Below are 19,457 nucleotides of genomic sequence, written 5' to 3'. Positions count from 1 at the left end.
TCTAGCTCTCTGACTGTCTCTTGGTCACTCTATCTAGCTCTCTGACTGTCTCTCTGTCACTCTATCTAGCTCTCTGACTGTCTCTCTGTCACTCTATCTAGCTCTCTGACTTTCTCTGTCACTCTATCTAGCTCTCTGACTGTCTCTCTGTCACTCTATCTAGCTCTCTGACTGTCTCTCTGTCACTCTATCTAGCTCTCTGACTGTCTCTCTGTCACTCTATCTAGCTCTCTGTCTCTCTCACTCTAGCTCTCTCTCTCTCTGTCTCTCTTTCGCTCTCTGTCTGTCTCTCGCTCTCTCTCTCTTTCGCTCTCTGTCTCTCTCTAGCTCTCTCTCTCTTTCGCTCTCTGTCTCTCGCTAGCTCTCTCTTTCGCTCTGTCTCCGTCTCTCTCTAGCTCTCTCTTTGTCTCTCTAGCTCTCTCTCTTTCTGTCTCTGTCTCTCTCTAGCACTCTCTTTGTATCTCTAGCTCTCTTTCGCTTTCTGTCTCTAGCTCTCTCTCTCTAGCTCTCGTCTCTCTCTCGCTCTGTCTCTGTCTTTTTTGTTCTTTAACCCACAGCGCGCACATTTAATAAACCGAATTAATGAAAAGAGTGGGCCGGGTGTGGGAAGGAATGTCGAAACTCGGGGCGCCTGGACTTGTTTTGTAGAAATGATGTACAGGTTCTGGCTGTGGGACCGCACTGTCGCAATATTAATCGATTATACGATGAGTTTCACGTTTGCTTTTGTTTATTTCGGAGCCATTGAAGAGTTTCAGGATCTGCACCCTGTCTGGCTGGGAAATAAAAGAGCCGAATATTTGGATAATTTTCGGTCCATTTGCAGCATTTGATCCGTGATTGTAACGGGCTAACTTTGAAATCCACTTGATTAAACACACGCGGGAGATCAAAGAGCCCCGAGCAAATCCACGGCAGTGAGAGGTTGACACAATGAATTATCATGCAGCGGTGCAGTTAAACAAATATAGACTGCTCAGCACTTAATGAGAAGCAATTTAAGCCGGCTTCTCTGAACTGCTGCTGTGGGCCTTAACCTTGTGATGAACATATCCCAACTGTCCAATGCGTTCCTTGACCTGCGCAGTTTTTAAAATGGTTAGAAAGGTACAGGCTCAGGCTGATATAACCTTTCCAAAAGCATTGCCCATGGGAATAAACATCGATTATTGAACGCCGTGTGCTGTTTCGAAGTTCCTATTTTGGCCATGATGTTTTTTTTCTGGTTGGTTTCCCAAATGATGAGTTTGGAATCCACAGACAAGATGTTTTTTTCTCGACTTCCCAATCTCTCAGTTGGGCCAAATGTAATCTTTGAGCTCGGGGGCAGTAATGGTCAGCCTCGTGCATTTATGGTGTGGAGATGCCGGAGTTGGACTGGGGTGGACAAATGTAAGAAGTCACACAACACCAGGTTATAGTCCAACAGCTTTATTTGAAATCACAAGCTTTCGGAGCGCTGCTCCTTCTTCAGGTGAAGTGGAGAAATGCATAAAGACACAGCTTATATAGTCAGACTATATAAGCTGTGTCTTTATGCATTTCTCCACTTCACCTGAAGAAGGAGCAGCGCTCCGAAAGCTTGTGATTTCAAATAAAGCTGTTGGACTATAACCTGGTGTTGTGTGACTTCTTACATTCGTGCATTTATGATAGAAAGAAAGACGTGCAATTCTATAGCGCCTTTCACGACCTCAGGCCCTCCCAAAGTGCATTACAGCCAATGAAGTACTTTTGAAGTGTAGTCACTGTTGTAATATAGGGAAACGCGGCAGCCAATTTGCGCACAGCAAGCTCCCACAAATAGCAATGTCATCATGCCCAGATAATCTGGGTTTATTTTGCGTGATGTTGATTGAGGGATAAATATTGGCCAGGACTCCTCTTCTTCGAAATAGTGCCACGGGATCTTTTGCACCCACCTGCGAGAGTAGACGGGGGCGAGGGTTTAACGTCTGATGTGGGTTGAAGGGGAGGATGTGAATCGAAACGTAACACCACAAACATTGTAACATTTAAAGACTTGCATTTGTCCAACATCTTATCATGTCTTGGACAGGTTGAAGCACCTCACGTACAATTTGAAATTAGGCGACTGCAGTAGCCATTCTGAACACAACCCGATCCCACAACTAGCAGTGAGACGAATGACCAGATCATTTGTTTTTGGTGATGTTGGTTCAGGGAGGCATGTTGGCCCAAGACACCAGGAGAACGTTTTTACCTCTTCTTACCATTAAAGTGTTTTTAAGATCAACTTGAACTACCAGAACAGGCAGAGGGGAATTTGATTAATGTCTGATTGGAAGGACAGCCCCTCCGACAGTGCAGCACTGGAATGTCAGTTTGGATTTAAAAAAATAATAATCCGGATAAGATACTACCATATAGGATTCAATATTTTATATTGCTTGGGGGGCGTTGACTGAGGTACACAAACTGTCTTGTGCTGTTGAGAATTTTTTTTTAAATTCATTGATGGGATGTGGGCGTCGCTGGCTCGGCCTGCATTTAGTGCCCATCCCTAATTGCTCTTGAGAAGATGGTGGTGAGCCGCCTTCTTGAACTGCTGCAGTCCATATGGTGTAGGTACACCCACAATGCTGTTAGGAAGGGAGTTCCAGGATTTTGGCCCAGCGACAGTGAAGGAACGGCGATACAGGTCCAAGTCAGGATGGTGTGTGGCTTGGAGGGGAACTTGTAGGTGGTGATGTTCCCATGCGTCTGCTGCCCTTGTCCTGCTAAGTGGTAGAGGTCGCGGGTTTGGAAAGTGCTGTTGAAGGAGCTTTGGCGAGTTGCTGCAGTGCATCTTGTAGATGGTACACACTGCAGCCACAGTGCGCTGGTGGTGGAGGGAGTGAATGTTGAAGGTGGTGGATGGAGTGCCAATCAAGCGGGCTGCTTTATCCTGAATGGTGTCGAGCTTCTTGAGTGTTGTTGGAGCTGCACTCATCCAGGCAAGTGGAGAGTATTCCATCACACTCCTGACTTGTGCCTTGTAGATGGTGGAAAGGCTTTGGGGAGTCAGGAGGTGAGACACTTGCCGCAGAATTCCCAGCCTCTGGCCTGCTCTTGTAGCCACAGTATTTATATGGCTGGTCCAGTTCAGTTTCTGATCAATGGTAACCCCCAGGATGTTGATAGTGGGGGATTCAGTGATGGTAATGCCATTGAATGTCAAGGGGAGATGGTTAGAGTCTCGCTTGTTGGAGATGGTCATTGCCTGGCACTTGTGTGGTGCGAATGTTACTTGCCACTTGTCAGCCCAAGTCTGAATGTTGTCCAGGTCTTGCTGCATATGGACACGGACTGCGTCAGTATCTGACGAGTCTCGAATGGTGCTGAACAGTGTGCAACCATCAGCGAACATCCCCACTTCTGAACTTATGATGGAGGGAAGGTCATTGCTGAAACAGCTGAAGATGGTTGGGCCTAGGACACTGCCCTGAGGAACTCCTGCAGTAATGTCAGGTGATTGAGATGAATGACCTCCAACAATCACAGCCAACTTCCTTTGTGCTAGGTATGATTCCAACCAATGGAGAGTTTTCCCCTTGATTCCCATTGACTTCAGTTTTGCTAGGGCTCCTTGATGCCACACTCGATCAAATGCTGCCTTGATGTCAAGGGCAGTCACTCTCACCTCACCTCTTGAGTTCAGCTCTTTTGTCCATGTTTGGACCAAGGCTGTAATGAGGTCAGGAGCTGAGTGGCCCTGGCGGAACCCAAACTGGGCGTCAGTTAGCAGGTTATTGCTGAGTAAGTGCCGCTTGATAGCACTGTCAACGATGGAAACATGCTAAGGTGATTCAAAGCTGAGTTAAGAATTCTTGGGGTCCTGGGCACCTAGATCATTCAGAGATCCTTGCAAAACTCCCACCCCTATCCATTACAACATACTTTGTATAATAAAATGCATGCATAGGCCTATAGAATGTGTACACTTTGCATTAATAATAGAGCAAATCCGATCACAATATATTATGCTTAAATGAAACACCTTTGCATGGGTCACTTGGTTGGGGTCCCATATTTGACTGGGGCCCCTGGGCATGGGTTCCATAGTCCCGTGCTTTAGTCTGCCCCTGAGGTGATTAGAGGAGATGTGGGGATAGATAAATGCTGTGGAGTTTTGTTTAGTTAGCACTGGAGATCAACGAGTATTAATGTAGATTTATTTTTTTCAAAAAGTTTAAATGTGTGGAGTAGAGTCCACAATAGGGTAGATTGCACATGGGCTGTTGAAGGAGATCAAATGTGTGGGGTAGAGTCCACAATAGGGTAGATTGCACATGGGCTGTTGACGGAGATTAAAGGTGTGGTGTAGAGTCCATAATAGGGTAGATTGCACATGGGCTGTGGAAGGAGATTAAATGTGTGGGGTAGAGTCCACAATAGGGTAGATTGTATCTGTTTGGTGAAAGAAGCAGGCCTGATGGGCCAAATGGCATTTTGTTAGTCCATGTTAGCCATGTAGTTTTATGAGTTATTCATTATTTTTATTCTACAAGTAAAGTCTTGTGTGGCCACTGCTTGGCTCATTGTTAGGTTTTCAATCAGGGTGTTCCTGCTTGCAATCCCCGCCCTGCTAAAAGATTTCTCATCGAAGTAATCCTCTTGAACAATGGATTCTTCTTAACTGGGTTCCAGTTGAGCCAGTTGCTAAATGGCATTACTGCGATTCTAACTGGAGCCCTGTGTGGAAACAAATGGCCCCTGTTTGCAGGAATTGCACACTCCCATCCTCCAACTAAAGAATGAGCCCCATCTTCCATCGAAGGTTGGCTTTGCATCACGCTGATACTACAAGTACCAACTTGAGATGGGTAGTCACTTAGTGTAATGCAGTTCTAAAAGTATATTTCCCAGAATGGATGGAAAATCATGGGATCGCACGATAGACTCGACTAATCCAATGCTCTCCTGGTCGGCCACCCCCCTTGCCCCCCTCTGTAAACTTGAGCTCATCCAAGATTCTGCTGCCTGTATTTTAACTCGCACCAAGTTCCGTTCACCCAGCACCAATGTTCCCTGTGTGGCCTGTTTCTTTTAGTGCGCGGTCCCTTTAAATTTCTGTGCGTGCCCGATATTTACAACGGAGAAGCCAGTGAGCTGCCTGCACGGGACCGTTCTCATTACAGCTTAGAGGGAACATTGCCCATCACCCCTGTACTCGCTGGCCTACATTGGCTCCCGATCCGACAATGCCTTGATTTTTAAAACTCTCATCCTTGTTTTCAAATCCCCTCCTTATCTCTGTAACCTCCTCCAGCCCTGCAACCCTCCAAGATCTCTGCACTCCTCCAATTCTGGCTTTGTATGCATCTCTGATTGTCACCACTCAAACATTGGCGGCTGTGCGTTCAGCTGCCTAGGCTCTAAGCTCTGTAATTCCTTCTCTAATACTGCAATCTCAAAAACAACAACAACATCAACAATCAAAATGTTCCTTAAAATGCTCTGGTGAAGTGCCTTGGGACATTTAACTATGTTAAAGGCACTTATATAAATGCAAGTTGTTGTTGATATACTCTCCTGGGTATGGGAGCATGCAATAGGAAAATGAACCTCAAACTTTCAACTGTGCATCAATCTGAGGCCAGAAAAATGGAGTTCCAGTCAGTGGCATCGAAATGTTAACATTTAATTTTGGCAAAAAGCCAAATGGGACATTTAAAAAAAAAAGGTTGCTAGGGCAATTCAACAGCATTAGCTTTCATTTATACAGTGTTTTTAACACAGTAAACCATCCCAAGGCTCTTCACAGGAGAGTAATCAAAAATAAATTGACACCAAGCCAAAGAAGCAGACATTAGCATGGGTGACAAAATGCTTGGTCGAAGAGGTAGGTTTTAAGCAGCCAGTCTTAAATGCAGAGAGAGAGAGATGGAGAGGTTAGGGGAGGGGATTCCAGAGCTTAGATGGCTGTAGGCGCAGCCACCAATGGTGGAGTGAGGGAAGTATAACAAAGACCGCCTATTTTCACCTCCATAACATCACCCGTCTCTGCCCCTGCCTCAGCTCCTCCGCTGCTGAAACCCTCATCCAGGCCTTTGTTACCTCTAGACTTGACTATTCCATCGCACTCCTGGCTGGCCTCCCACATTCTACCCTATGCAAACTTGAGGTCATCCAAAACGCGGCTGCCCGTGTCCTAACTCGCACCAAGTCCCGTTCACCCATCACCCCTGTGCTCGCTGACCTACATTGGCTCCTGGTTAAGCAGCACCTCAATTTCAAAATTCTTATCCTTGTTTTCAAATCCCTCCATGGCCTCGCCCCTCCCTATCTCTGTAATCTCCTCCAGCCCCACAATCCTCTGAGTTATCTACACTCCTCTAATTCTGGCCTCTTGAGCATCCCTGATTATAATCTCTCAACCATTGGTGGCCGTGCCTTCTGTTGCCTGGGCCCTAAGCTCTGGAATTCCCTGCCTAAACCTCTTTGCCTCACTTCCTCTCTTTCCTCTTTTAAGACGCTCCTTAAAACCTACCTCTTTGACCGAGCTCTTGGTCAGTTGCCCTAATTTCTCCTTATGTGGCTTGGTGTCAAAATTTTTGTCTTATAATACACCTCTGAAGCGCCTTGGGATGGTTTACTATGTTAAAGGTGCTATATAAATACAAGTTGTTGTTGTAAGGAATGCACAAAAGGCCTATGTTGGAGGAATGCAGAGTTCTCGGAAAGTTGTAGGGCTGGAGGAGGTTACAGAGATGGGCAGGGGCAAGGCTATGGAGGGATTTGAACATGCCGCTAAGGATTTTAAAACCAAGGTATTGGTGGACCAGGAACCAATGTATATCAGCGAACACAGGGTTGACCGGTGAATGGGACTTGGTGTGAGTTAGGATACGGGCAGCAGAGTTTTGGATTAGCTGAAGATTAAGGAGGCTGGACGATAAGAGAGCATTGGAATAGCTGATTCAGGAGATACCGAAAGCATGGATGAGGGTTTCAACAGAAGGTAAGCTGAGGCAGGGGCAGTGATGTTACAGAGGTGGAAGCAGGCGGTCTTGGTGATGGAGAGGATATGGGGTTAGAAGCTCAGCTCAGGGTCAAGAGGAACGCAGAGGTTGCAAAGGGTATGTTTCAGCCTCACCCCTCCCTAGCTCTGTAACCGCCATCAGTCCTACAACCCTCCGAGAACTCTTCGTTCACCCAACTCTGGACTCACCCCACTCCCTTTGTCCCACCATTGGCAGCCGTGCCTTCAGTTGTCTAGGCCCTAAGCTCTGGAATTCGTTCCCTAAACTTCTGAGTCTCTCACTCCCCCTTTAAGAACCTCCTTAAAACTTGCCTTTGACCACACTTTTAGTCATCCTACCTAATATCTGTTTCTTTGGGTCGGTGATTATTTTTGTCTTTTTATGCCCTTATGCAGCGCCTTGGGACGTTTGCCTACATTAAATATACAAGTCGTTGTAACGTGTATTTTATGACAATAATGAATCAATCAATGAGTGTGGAGTTAAAACTGAAACCAGAACATGCAGGCATCAAAACGGTTGAATCTTTTGCAAACTGCACAGTACAATTAAACTCTGCTGGTGTGCACACCCCAGGATGAGATTTATTATCGTATCAATGTGTGATATGATAAAAACGTTTTTTTTTGCCCCACTCTTATTCATTATCGGTAGCAGCTCGTTTGAGTTAATGTTGTAATATATGTGGGTAGAGCAAATGAAGGGCAGAGACACCAATTGCTAGTTCATGAGCTTGCTTTACTAGGCCAGAGCGAACTGAGCATGCTCACACTAAACCATGTGCCATATTTCATTGGAATATGACTGGAAATGACCACGACTTGCGATTTAATACCTAATTTAGTGCATTTTAGGACAAAAGTCGAATCGGCAAAGGATGTTTAAGGGGAAATAGCGACACCCCCTACGTGAAATCGAGCAACATTTAAAGCACCACGTCCCTTATTGCTCCTTTTATTTTGCTGGAGTATAATTGGATGGTTGAGCGAAATGAAGATTAATTCAGTCTTTTCAAAAAAAAATTCAAAATGTGTATCTAAATTTAACTCTGAATGGCACGAAAGGTTCCTTTTGGAAAAAAATATGGACGAATGATAACAACGGAAAACTTTTAAAAGTAAAAATCTAACCAACAGTTCATTTAAATGTAATTGTGAGTGTGTTGCCATTGATCAGAATCTGTGGCGAGGGGGGGTTTGTTTTAACAGCGCAGTCAGTGCGGGGAGTGGTGTGAAAAGCAGGTTGTTTAGGGAGCTCTTTGATGAAGTGAGATCAAACAGAATTGTCAAACTGCACTAACCTCGCATCTTAATCAGGCTTCTGGGGATATGGCGTTTACACAAACACGCCACTTTGACTGTTACTCCCCCCCCCCCCCTTTCTATGGACTGCTACTCAGTAAAACATCGAGCAAGGTACATCTAATCCTTATTAAGATGCTTGGCTGCCAAACTAATCCATTCGGACTACAGTGGCTGCTCAAGTGAGCTCTCGAAATACACGTCGATTTTGATTAGAATTGACAGAGAGAGAGAGAGAGAATGGGCAAGATTTGAAGCTGAACGCTTTGGATCCCCAGCAAAAGTAACTACCCGACGCCACCTTGTGGTTCCCAGTGCAGCGGCCGGGAACCCAGTGCAGTGGTTTGTGACCATTAATCAGTTCCACCCTTTTTGCATTTATTTGTATTAAAGTAACATTGCAGTCATCGTTTATCGTGTAGCTTCCATCGCTTGTGCCCGTCACCCACTAAAAATAAACGATTTACTGCTGTCAATTCGGAAGCAGCAAGCTGTTTTTCACCTAGATTGAATGGTTTGCAAGGGAACTATTAGAGATTACCACGATCACTAAAGAGGGAGGCGATGTGGTTGTGCTGGGCATACTTTATAACTAGCATTTGTTGCTTTGGAGCATATGTTTTATTTCATCTCGTTGTGGGTCTGTTCCCTATTGCAACTGTTACTTTCTTTTGCTCCATAACATTTTCTGTAAATGTTTAGCATGAACGTTACTGCTTTCAGTTGATCTAAACTGTTATTATTTTTTCATTTCCTGTTGCTTCCTGTAAGGTTTAGCCTCCAGTGCGGAATACACTTAAAAAAAAAATCGCTTCCTCAGAGTCTAGTTCCCTTAGCAAAATACCGGTGTTCCGGAGGCAACCCTTAGTGGAAAAAGAAAGACTTGCATTTCTATAGCGCCTTTCACGACCTCAGGACGTCCCAAAGCGTTTCACAACCAATGAAATACTTTTTGAAGTGTAGTCACTGTTGTAATGTAGGAAACGCGGAAGCCAATTTGCGCACAGCGAACTCCCACAAACAGCAATGTGATAATCTATTTTAGTGACATTGGTTGCAAGATAAATGTTGGCCAGGACCTGTAGGTTTAGATTGAGGTTACTACTGGCTGGGTGAAACCCAGACCATGGGAAGCAATGATGTAAACACCTCACTGACATCAACATAAAAGCAGGTAAAAATTCAACGGCAATTTATTCAGCGTGGAATATGTTGAGTTTTGGAAGAGGGTGCATGCAAACCTCTCTTTTCCCCATAACAATGATTAAATGCCTTCAGAACGTCAACTGAAACTGTTGGAACCTGAACCATTTCTGAAAGAAAGTATCAAATACCCATCCCATCACTTTAATGGTGCACTTGTACTGCCACTTTCACATTGAGGCAAAGTAGTTTTGGATTCACGTTGATGTGAACATGGCATCTCACTCCTGAGCTGCGGTAAGAGATGTTGGCCCATGCCCACTTGGTAGCCTCATCACTTTGAATTTGCATTGACCGCAGTATAACTCCAGATTGGTGCAAAGCTGCATTTTAAAAGTGCCCCTGTGGTCTTGGGAATGTCATTAACTTGCTTCTCGCATTCCCCTAACATTTAAAATGACTGGTTTGGGGAATGGAACTCAGATTATACATCCAAGCATCCATGTGCTGAGCTCCTTGTCAGTACAACTCATGTCAGCCAGCTCCACAGATGTTGTACTCTGCAGAGATTGGACGCAGAATGGTATCTTGTGCTAGGATTGCAACATTCGATACAGATGAGTGAACTCAGTAATGGGCATCTTCTATATCCATCAGCAGAGGAGCCTCACCATTGGGAGCACACATCAGAAATTCAGGCACATGCTGCATTATGCATTTCCAAACATTTAAATCAATGGTCGGAAAATCACGTGTAGCACATGTCCAGATTTCCAATATGTGTTGCTAGTGGGCAAGGTTTCCCTTGGGAGTGCAAGGTGAAAAAAGTAAACCTAGAATACCATATATATCACACTTCCTTATTTTAAGAAAATGCGTTTGATTCCAGTAGAAGTTCTTCATTTTATTATTTTGATCTTGCTGTGCTCTCTACAAGGTGTAATTGGTTGAATGGAGCAGTGAGTCTTTTCCTGTCCGTCAAATGTTTGTAATCAACTTAAAAAACAGGGAGAGTTGCAGTTGAAAGGACTTTGGGCACGTTCTTGCTTATTTATGAATATTTGTCTCAGTTCAGAGCAGTTATGATTTATTTTCTTTAAAAAGCACAATACTTACATGCAGAATAACAAAATGTTCCTTTGCACAAAAGTTAAGGCACAAGTTCTACTTTGGCAGTAGCCATGCATAGAAGGGGAAATCTCCGCATGCTTTGTTGCTTTTGTGCCTTTGCTAATCGTTTATACTTAGTATCTGCTGTTGGATAACACTAAAGTTAGAATTTAACATAAATCTAGTTGACCTTGATTCATTCGTGCAATTTTCAGTTAGGATATGATATCTTTATGTCAACGTATGACTCAACATTGCTTCCTAACTCACAATCGTAACATCCTGATTAAGAAACTTAATACAGTAATGGCTAAACATCTGGTCCAAAAAGAATTCATTTGATGCCACCTAGTCTGTAAGGCAATGTCCAAAGGTTTCCTAATCTTGAATATTATGTTATTCAGTCCAAAAAAAAGCATATCTCAGTCCTCTCAGTGCTTTGCATTCAGGGAAGTATATTTAGAATCGATTATCACATATTTCAGTCCCTCCCAAGCCAGCGATGTGAATGAACAGCACATTCTCTTCATTCAGACACAAGGCAAAGGTCCCTCCTTTTGTTTGCTTTGGTGATTGAGCCTATGGCTATGGCAATTTGATCCAGCCTTGACAATAGTGGAGCAGACTACAGAATGTAGAGGAAAAAATATCCTACTAGGCTTGATCTGTTCATTATCTATCTCAAAGCAGCTGCTCACCCCTGTAGCTCAGAGTGCCTAACTGAGTATGGATATACTTTGATTGTTAAGGTTAACCGCAGTGCTGTAATGGACTTTTTCTGTTCCACTTTCCCCTTTTGCTGGTCCTGCGTGTATGTGGAGCCATTGAAAGACCACTTCACTTACATTCCCCCAGTGACCTTCATTTTTTGGGGGTCCAGGCTACTTTGCTTGCGCTGGTTAGGGTACACTTCAAGTTTCCTTTAAAATTATTTTGCGTATTCACAAACATAAAATCTCCCATGAACCAGCACAATCAGGCAGCATAATGGAAGTAAAGGGCCAGGATTTGCGGAGGGTATGATGCCGTACTCCCAATTGCTGGCACAGAGTTGGGTTAATTGCCCACCAACTGCCCAGCAATTACATGCTAACATTTTATGGCTGAAGCAAACGGGCGCAGGGCCTGTTTGCATCAACGTAAAGGGATATCTCAAAAGATCCAAAGCATTGTTCGGCATGTATTTAGATTATCTAGCTCACATAAAAGTGAAATTGTTAGTTTGTTTTGTCTACACATCTTCATGTTGAAGCTTTGTGCTGTCATTTCGCCAGTTTTTTTGTGTGCGGCAATCTGAATTCAACCAATACTAAATACCAAATAAAGTACGAAATGTTAAACCTAGCTATATATTTGTATCTTATTTCCTGACATTAAAGCTTTTAAAGTCACCGTACGGTGCTGTTGTCATTGACCGTGCCCGTTCTGTGAGTGGATTCAATGGGTCAGGTGCCAGTCTGCAGTCTCCTTTCTCCTCAGTTGCCTTATTCCCCCTTGTATTAGTTATTATTACCAACTTAACACTGTAACTTTATTCCCCTGGGTACCAGTTATCATATCCCATTGAACAGTTAACTGTAAAAGCCTGATGCTGGTTCCCACACATATCTGTTAAGAGGGAACTCGGTGCTTCCACTGATTGGAGCACCAGGCCCATGTGATCTGGGTACGCTTCCGCACACGTTGCATCCGAGATCCGTGGGCCATTACGCTGCCCTCGAGTACGCAGCGTCAAAGAGCAAGTTCGTGAAGGAGGGTCCTCATCACGTACGTTCGTATTCTAGGAATGCCACCGACCGCAAAATCTGCCCCATTCAATTAAAAAGTATTCCTTGATGTTTTTGACAGGTACCCCGGTGAAGTTTTATTAATATAGCTGAAAATGAGTTTATTAGCAAAAATAAGCAATTTTAGTAAGTGTGTTAATTTTAATAAGTCCTCCGCCTGTGAGTAAACTGATTTAAAATCACTGAAAATGACTTGAAAAAAACTATACTGAAGCACAGGATAGTTTCATTGGTATACATTAGTCAGTTTCTTAGCAAATTAAATATTTTTTTGAAATGAAAAAAAACTTGCCTACTAGTGCCTGTACACCTAAGAAAATGAGGGCAATTTGAAGAGACTTCCCGAACCAGGCAATCGCCGGAATCTCCCAATTTCAACCTGGTGGAGTGGCCAGTTTTGTGTGCTTGGCCTGATTTGGGCAATTATTTTATTTTTTATTTATTCATTCATGGGATATGGGCATCGCTGGCAAGGCCAGCATTTATTGCCCATCCTTAATTGCCCTTGAGAAGGTGGTGGTGAGCCGCCTTCTTGAACCGCTGCTATCGTGTGGTGAAGGTACCCCCACAGTGCTGTTAGGGAGGGAGTCCCAGGATTTTGACCCAGCAACGATGAAGGAACAGCAATATATTACCAAATCAGGATGGTGTGTGACTTGGAGGGAAATTTGCAGGTGGTGGTGTTCCCTTGCACCTGCTACCCTTCTCCTTCCAAATGATAGAGGTTGCGGGTTTGGGAGGTGCTGTCAAAGAAGCCTTGGTGAGTTGCTGCAGTGCATCTTGTAGATGGTACACTCTGCAGCCACGGTACGCCGGTGGTGGAGGGAGTGAATTTTTAAGGTGATGGATGGGGTGTCGATGAAGTGGGCTACTTTGTCCTGGATGGTATCGAGCTTCTTGAGTGTTGTTGGAGCTGTACTCAGTCTGGAGTCAGGAGGTGAGCCATTCACCGCAGAATACTCACACTCTGACCTGCTCTTGTAGCCACAGTATTTTTGCACTGTTTCACCCGATTCCGCCCCGATTATGCTACAATCCGAGCGCAAAACTAGTGGAAATGAGTGGAAACTTCTGAAACATAATGGTTAGTGTTGAAAATGCCTCGTTTGTGCAGCTGCTCTTAAAGAGACTGTTGACAAGTTTTAACGTGGAAAGTGAATGGAAGATGCTGGCACATAATCAGACGTTCATTTTGAATGCAGCAACACAGGCATGACAGATGTAATGGCCTGGAGTTGCTGCTCAATTGCGCTGTTTTTTTCGGTGCAATTTGCCCGATATCGGCATAACCAGCAAGGTCACGGAATTTTAAGCATAAATTGCGGTCAGCGCAAATCGAGTTTCCACGATTGTTTGCGCTAGTTTTAAAAACATCGCACGAGGTGCCGGCCCCACCCACAAAACTGGCCACGCCCATCAGGGCAAATCAATCACCATTGGGAGTTTCCGCTAATTGCGCTCGTTTGCAGGCTGATGAGGCTCCAAAAATTAAGCTAGATCTTTTAGGCACAAGGACACTAACAGGTGCATTTTGAAAGGTTTTGAATGTAATTTTTAAAAATTTACTAAGAAACTGACTACTGTACCCCAATATAACTAGAAAATAGCTCTGTATATATTTTATAAGTCCTTTTCAGTAATTTAAAATCAGGTTACTCACAGGTGGTGAATTGACATATAATTTAAAATGCTTATTTTTTGTGTTAAACCCATTTTCAGCTGTATTAATCAAACTGCACCAAGTTACCACTCTTAAATATATCAAGGACCATTTCTTAAAGCAAAATTAAAAAAGATAATTATATTTTAAAATGCTGCCCGATTGCACTGGCTCGTGGCAGACTTTGCAGTCGGCAATATGCAAATGATTTGAGCGGAAACTCGAGGAAAAAAAAGACGTCTCAAAACGGGCGAAATTTGCACCAGGATCGTCGATTGTGGCCAAAGTCGCTGAAGGTAAGCATGCAGGTGCAGCAGGCGATTAAGAAGGCAAATGGCATGTTGGCCTTCGTAGCGAGAGGGTTTGAGTACAGGAACAAGGATGTCTTGCTGCAGTTGTACAGGGCCTTGGTGAGACCACATCTTGAGTATTGTGTGCAGTTTTGGTCGTCTTATCTGAGGAAGGATGTTCTTGCCATGGAAGGAGTTCAGCAAAGATTCACCAGGCTGATACCTGGGATGGCAGGAATGACGTATGAGGAGAGATTGGGTCGATTGGGCTTGTACTCGCTGGCGTTTAGAAGAATGAGAGGGGATCTCATTGAAACTTATAAAATTCTGACAGGACTGGACAGACTAGATGCAGGAAGGATGTTCCCGATGGTCGGGGAGTCCAGAACCAGGGGTCACAGTCTAAGGATAAGGGGTAGGCCATTTAGGACAGAAATGATGAGGAATTTCTTCACCCAGAGAGTGGTGAACCTGTGGAATTCTCTACCACAGAAGGCGGTAGAGGCCAATACATTAAATATATTCAAGAAGGAGTTGGATATATTTCTCAAGGCTAAAGGGATCAAGGGGTATGGGAAGAAAGCAGGGACCGGGTACTGAATTTGGATGATCAGCCATGATCGCATTGAATGGCGGAGCAGCCTCGAGGGGCCGAATGGCCTACTCCTGCTCCTATCCTATCTTCTATGTAAGTGGAAACTCTACCCCAATATATTTAACATGAATGTTAGTGTAAAAAAGCAACACAAGAAGTTAAACCACAGATTTAGTTGACTCATTGTAACCAGTAATTAATGGCATGTAGCCATTGTTTCATTTGCTAATGTGGCAAAGTGTCACTTGCAGAGGTGCTCAAGAATTGTCTGTACAACACTTTCCCCATAATGATGAGTATAAACTGTTTGCCCAAAGGAATGGCCATCCCATCAATTCTTAGCTTACCTTTCCATTCCTTTCTTTACCATCCCTTACCTTCCCATCTCATCCTAGATTTTACCCTACCTTTCCACTCCACTTCATCAGTTCCTTTTCTTACAATCCTATTATTTATCCTACAATGCCTTATTTTTCTCTCCCATTCATTGGCCCAGAAATTCGGGTCTCCACGAGTGAGTACGCACGGGGTACTCACCCGTAAGCCCAATGGAAGTGCCGGTTTCCTGCATGCACTGCGCATGCATGGGAAACCGGCACTTCTGTTCCCCTGAACGAAGAGGTTCAGAGGTCGAATGCGTGTGTGGGAGAGGCTGCGCGTGCGCATCGAACTTTATTTTGTTTTGCAGGTTTTCCCGGGAGGGTAAGTCTCCAGAAGTTAGACATGTAAAAAGCAGGCGTAAGGCCTGCTTTTTACAAGGTAAGTGGTGAATTAATTAAAATTAAAACATTTTTTCCACAGATTTATTATTTTTAAATACTTTAAAGCAAGGTAAGTTTATTTTTTAGCCCCGTTAGAAAATAAAATTATTTTTTTCAAAAATTTAAATTATTGTTTAAAATAGTTATTTCATGTAATTTATAGTTTATTTAAAAAATGTGAATTAAAAAAAAATTATTTGAAGATTTAGTGCTGTTTTGGGGCCATAGTATTTATAACTTTTGACAGGTCTTCCTGTCAATCTTATGAATGGAGCATTCCCTGCACCGATTGGCTCCCCATGGCCCACATCGAACTAACTGCGCCCCTGGGATACGCAAGCACTGCGCGCCGGCAGCTGGACCAGGCCCCGGATCGGAATCCCACGGGGGCCCACAGCTCAACAGCCGGCGCGCAAGGTAAGTGCAGGTCGGGGGCTTGCACCCGCGGGAAGCCCCCGACCCGAATTTCTGGGCCATGGTGTTTTGTTACCTCCTCATTCCTTCCCTGATTCTTTACCTAACCTTACTATCCCCAATCCCATACCTTAACTTTGCATCTCATCCATTATCTTTTCTTATCTTCCCATCCTATTCTCATCCTTTACTACCCACACCAACCCTTTACCATTACAGCCTATCCCCAACTTTGCTCATCATTTCCATGCCTTACCACACCTACCTGGTCTGTATGATGACATTTATTCACTGAGCTGTTGGGGGAGTTTTAAGGGTTCATTTTACATGAAGTTATGTAAAAGTCAGCATTGAAACTCAAAGCGTTTTCATGTATAGTTCAAAAGTAATCATCTTTATTTCAGCTCTAGAAAGTATATAACAGGCACTCTGCATCGACAGCTGCAGGGAGATACAGGACAAATCAGGGACAATTAAATATGTAAAAGTTAAAAATCTACAACCAAAGGAGTGCAACAAGCCCGTGAACAGCATTCAGTGACAAAATATACATTTTGACAAATTTGCCATGCTCGTTTATTTAAACAAAAGCTAAATTGGAAACAACTCCCAACAAATACTTTATATAAATTTATAAATATTCAGTGAGTTTTAACAGTTGATGATAAACTTCTTGTTAAATAGAGACAGGAAACATAGATCTTAAAAGTGGGCATCAGCTACATTAAATCAATGTTTAAACACAGTAGTCTGATGAGTATATGGTTATCCTGAAAGATTTCGAATTGTGTCAGCCAGGGCTACATTTATTGCAATTTGACGACCTTAAGGAGATAATTTTACCCTAATATTTGCAACACAGGTAAATTAAAGTAAGATGTATTTGCATATACAATGAAATCACCTAAAGCAACGGTAAGTATAGTCATGTGACTTTTCTTGTTGCACGTGCACACATTTCACAGAAATGATGCATTACGTCATCACCAGTTTCACAGTTTCCCTAAAATTGAACATAATTAAGGGTACCACAGGATATTTTCTGCAAGTCGTACATCATATTAAAAAAAAGGCCTATTGAACCTTACAGAAGAGAGAATTTATACAGAAGCCAGTTAAGAAGGATTGATCCTTGAGGTTTTTCTGTTTAGCTTTTTTAATTAACGCAGCATTAGACCAAATTTATAAATTGTTTGGATGCCATGTGTTTTAAGGCACTTGAGACAATGCCGAACCCAGTCTAAACTACAGGAGAAATGATCTTTACAATGTTTCAGAAATTTTAGGCAACAAACCTTTCGGCTTTTTCTTACAGTTCAACAGCGTCGGGTTATTTGATAGAATTTTTAGCGTGGTTGAGTCAAAAGGTGAATGGAGTGATAATAAGGCAAATATATAAAGTCAGGTAAAACCGAAAGAAAAGTTTAAGTCACACAAAAAGTCTCAGCATCCAAAACATATCTGCTTATTTACAGTAATATGGAGCTTGTGGTCCTATTAAATAAAAACAATAGATATTACATTTTAAAAATATAGAGCTGCAAATGTGACAGAGCCTCTTGACCCACAGTGTTTGATTGCTACTTCGCATGAGATTGTATCTAGAGCTTCCTCCTTTCACTTTCAGTATATGAATTGCACCCTCCCCACTCCCTCCATTATTTCCATATTCAATTTTCAGAATTCACCAGAAATGAAGCTTGCATGATGACCCGAACACTCTTTACATTAATTCATCAATACAGACAGAACAAACATCGGGAATGGCAAACAGCCTGAACAAGACTAAAAGTTGCAGATTTAATCAGGAATGGTAGTTGCGGCATTTGTAAAGATGAAAAAAGGGTACTGTATTAGGAAAATATGTTCTTTTTTTAACTTCTACAAGAATTTGTTTTATCAATGAAGTGTTGGCCATTTCTGGGGAAGGGTGAAGCATTACACATCTGCAGCTTAAAAGAGTTTTTAAGGTGGTTTCTAAAATATACTCCAAAGCATATCCTGATAAAGTACGAATGTTCTTGTAAAGTCTTTATTACATGTCCTATTTCCATGTTTTTCTATAAATCACATTTCCTTGAATAAAGACAGAACATTAAATTCAAATTGACAGCTTGATAGCACTGGTATTTAGGGTGAGCAATGGGTTGTCAATGAACAAACCAAGACCCAGTAACATTGCTGGAACCAGCCTCTCTGTTCTTAGTTTAACTTCCCCCCATTTTCTTTTCCCTTTGTTCCCTTTAGTGTTGACATTCTATAATGACACAGCAGAACGAATGAAGAAAGAACTTACATTGATATAGCTCCTTTCACAACTTCAGGATGTCCCAAAGCGCTTTACAGGCAATTAAGTACTTTAAAAAAAAGTTTAGTCACTGTTGTAATGTAGGAAACACGACAGCCAATTTGTGCACAGCAAGGTCCCACAAACAGCAATGTGATAATGACCAGATGATCTGTTTAGTGATGTTGGTTGAAGGATAAATACTGGCCAGGATAAAAAATGTTCAGGCTCAGTGTGGAAACCCCCCTTACGTACCATCTATATGGAGGTGGTGGGTTGGGAAAGAGGTCTGAATTCTATTCAAGGAAGTCTAAAGAAAAGTTATACATTAAAAAATGAACACACATCTTTGACAACATTACACAGAACTCTTACTGTTTGAAATAAAACAAGTTATTGAACACAGCATCCATGGACAATTTTGTAAACATCTGTTTACTATGTTCATGAGCCCATAGTTTCCAGCTAGCATTTAAATCCAGTGTATGTTAAACAAAATGATTATTATTCAAATGTATCCTCAGGCAGTATTTGACCTTTAGTATTTCTGATAGTTCCACATTGCAACACAGATAAATGTATTTGCCTTATACAGGGAATAGAATTAACTACAAAGTATAGGAGACCATTTTATCCCAATTGATCGGACAGACAGCTGATTTGGGGGTGGGTGGGGAACTGATCCTGATAGCATCAGCAGTTGTGCTTTGTGTGTATAAATACTTGATGCCACTTTTAAATATATCGCTGAAACAGAGAAGTAACGTTCAGACTAGTAATGAATAAAGTTCGTAGAGTTACATCACTGACTTGACATGAAAAGTGGTTGACCAATCGTTTTACTGGTCATTTCGGGGGGGTACATACACACTGGCCTGTCACACACAGGGACCTGCGCACTTGCACTGAGGGATAGGAACATCCCAAACTCGTTTCTATAGCAACTAACATAGTCCCCTGAATAAAAGTCCCCTGAATAAATAACTACATTTGTCTTTTCATTTTAATTGGGAAAAAAATCTAAATTTAGAATAAGTTTACTGGTTTCAAACAACCCCATTTTTACCTTTTCGGTATTAATTTGTCTCTGGAGCAAAGCACTATTCACCTCAGTGAAGGAAAA

This window comes from Somniosus microcephalus, chromosome 8, assembly GCF_052327205.1.
Source record: "Somniosus microcephalus isolate GS21.2 chromosome 8, FLI_Smic_1.0, whole genome shotgun sequence".
Classification (NCBI taxonomy): Eukaryota; Metazoa; Chordata; class Chondrichthyes; order Squaliformes; family Somniosidae; genus Somniosus; species Somniosus microcephalus.
This window is presented reverse-complemented; position numbering follows the sequence as displayed.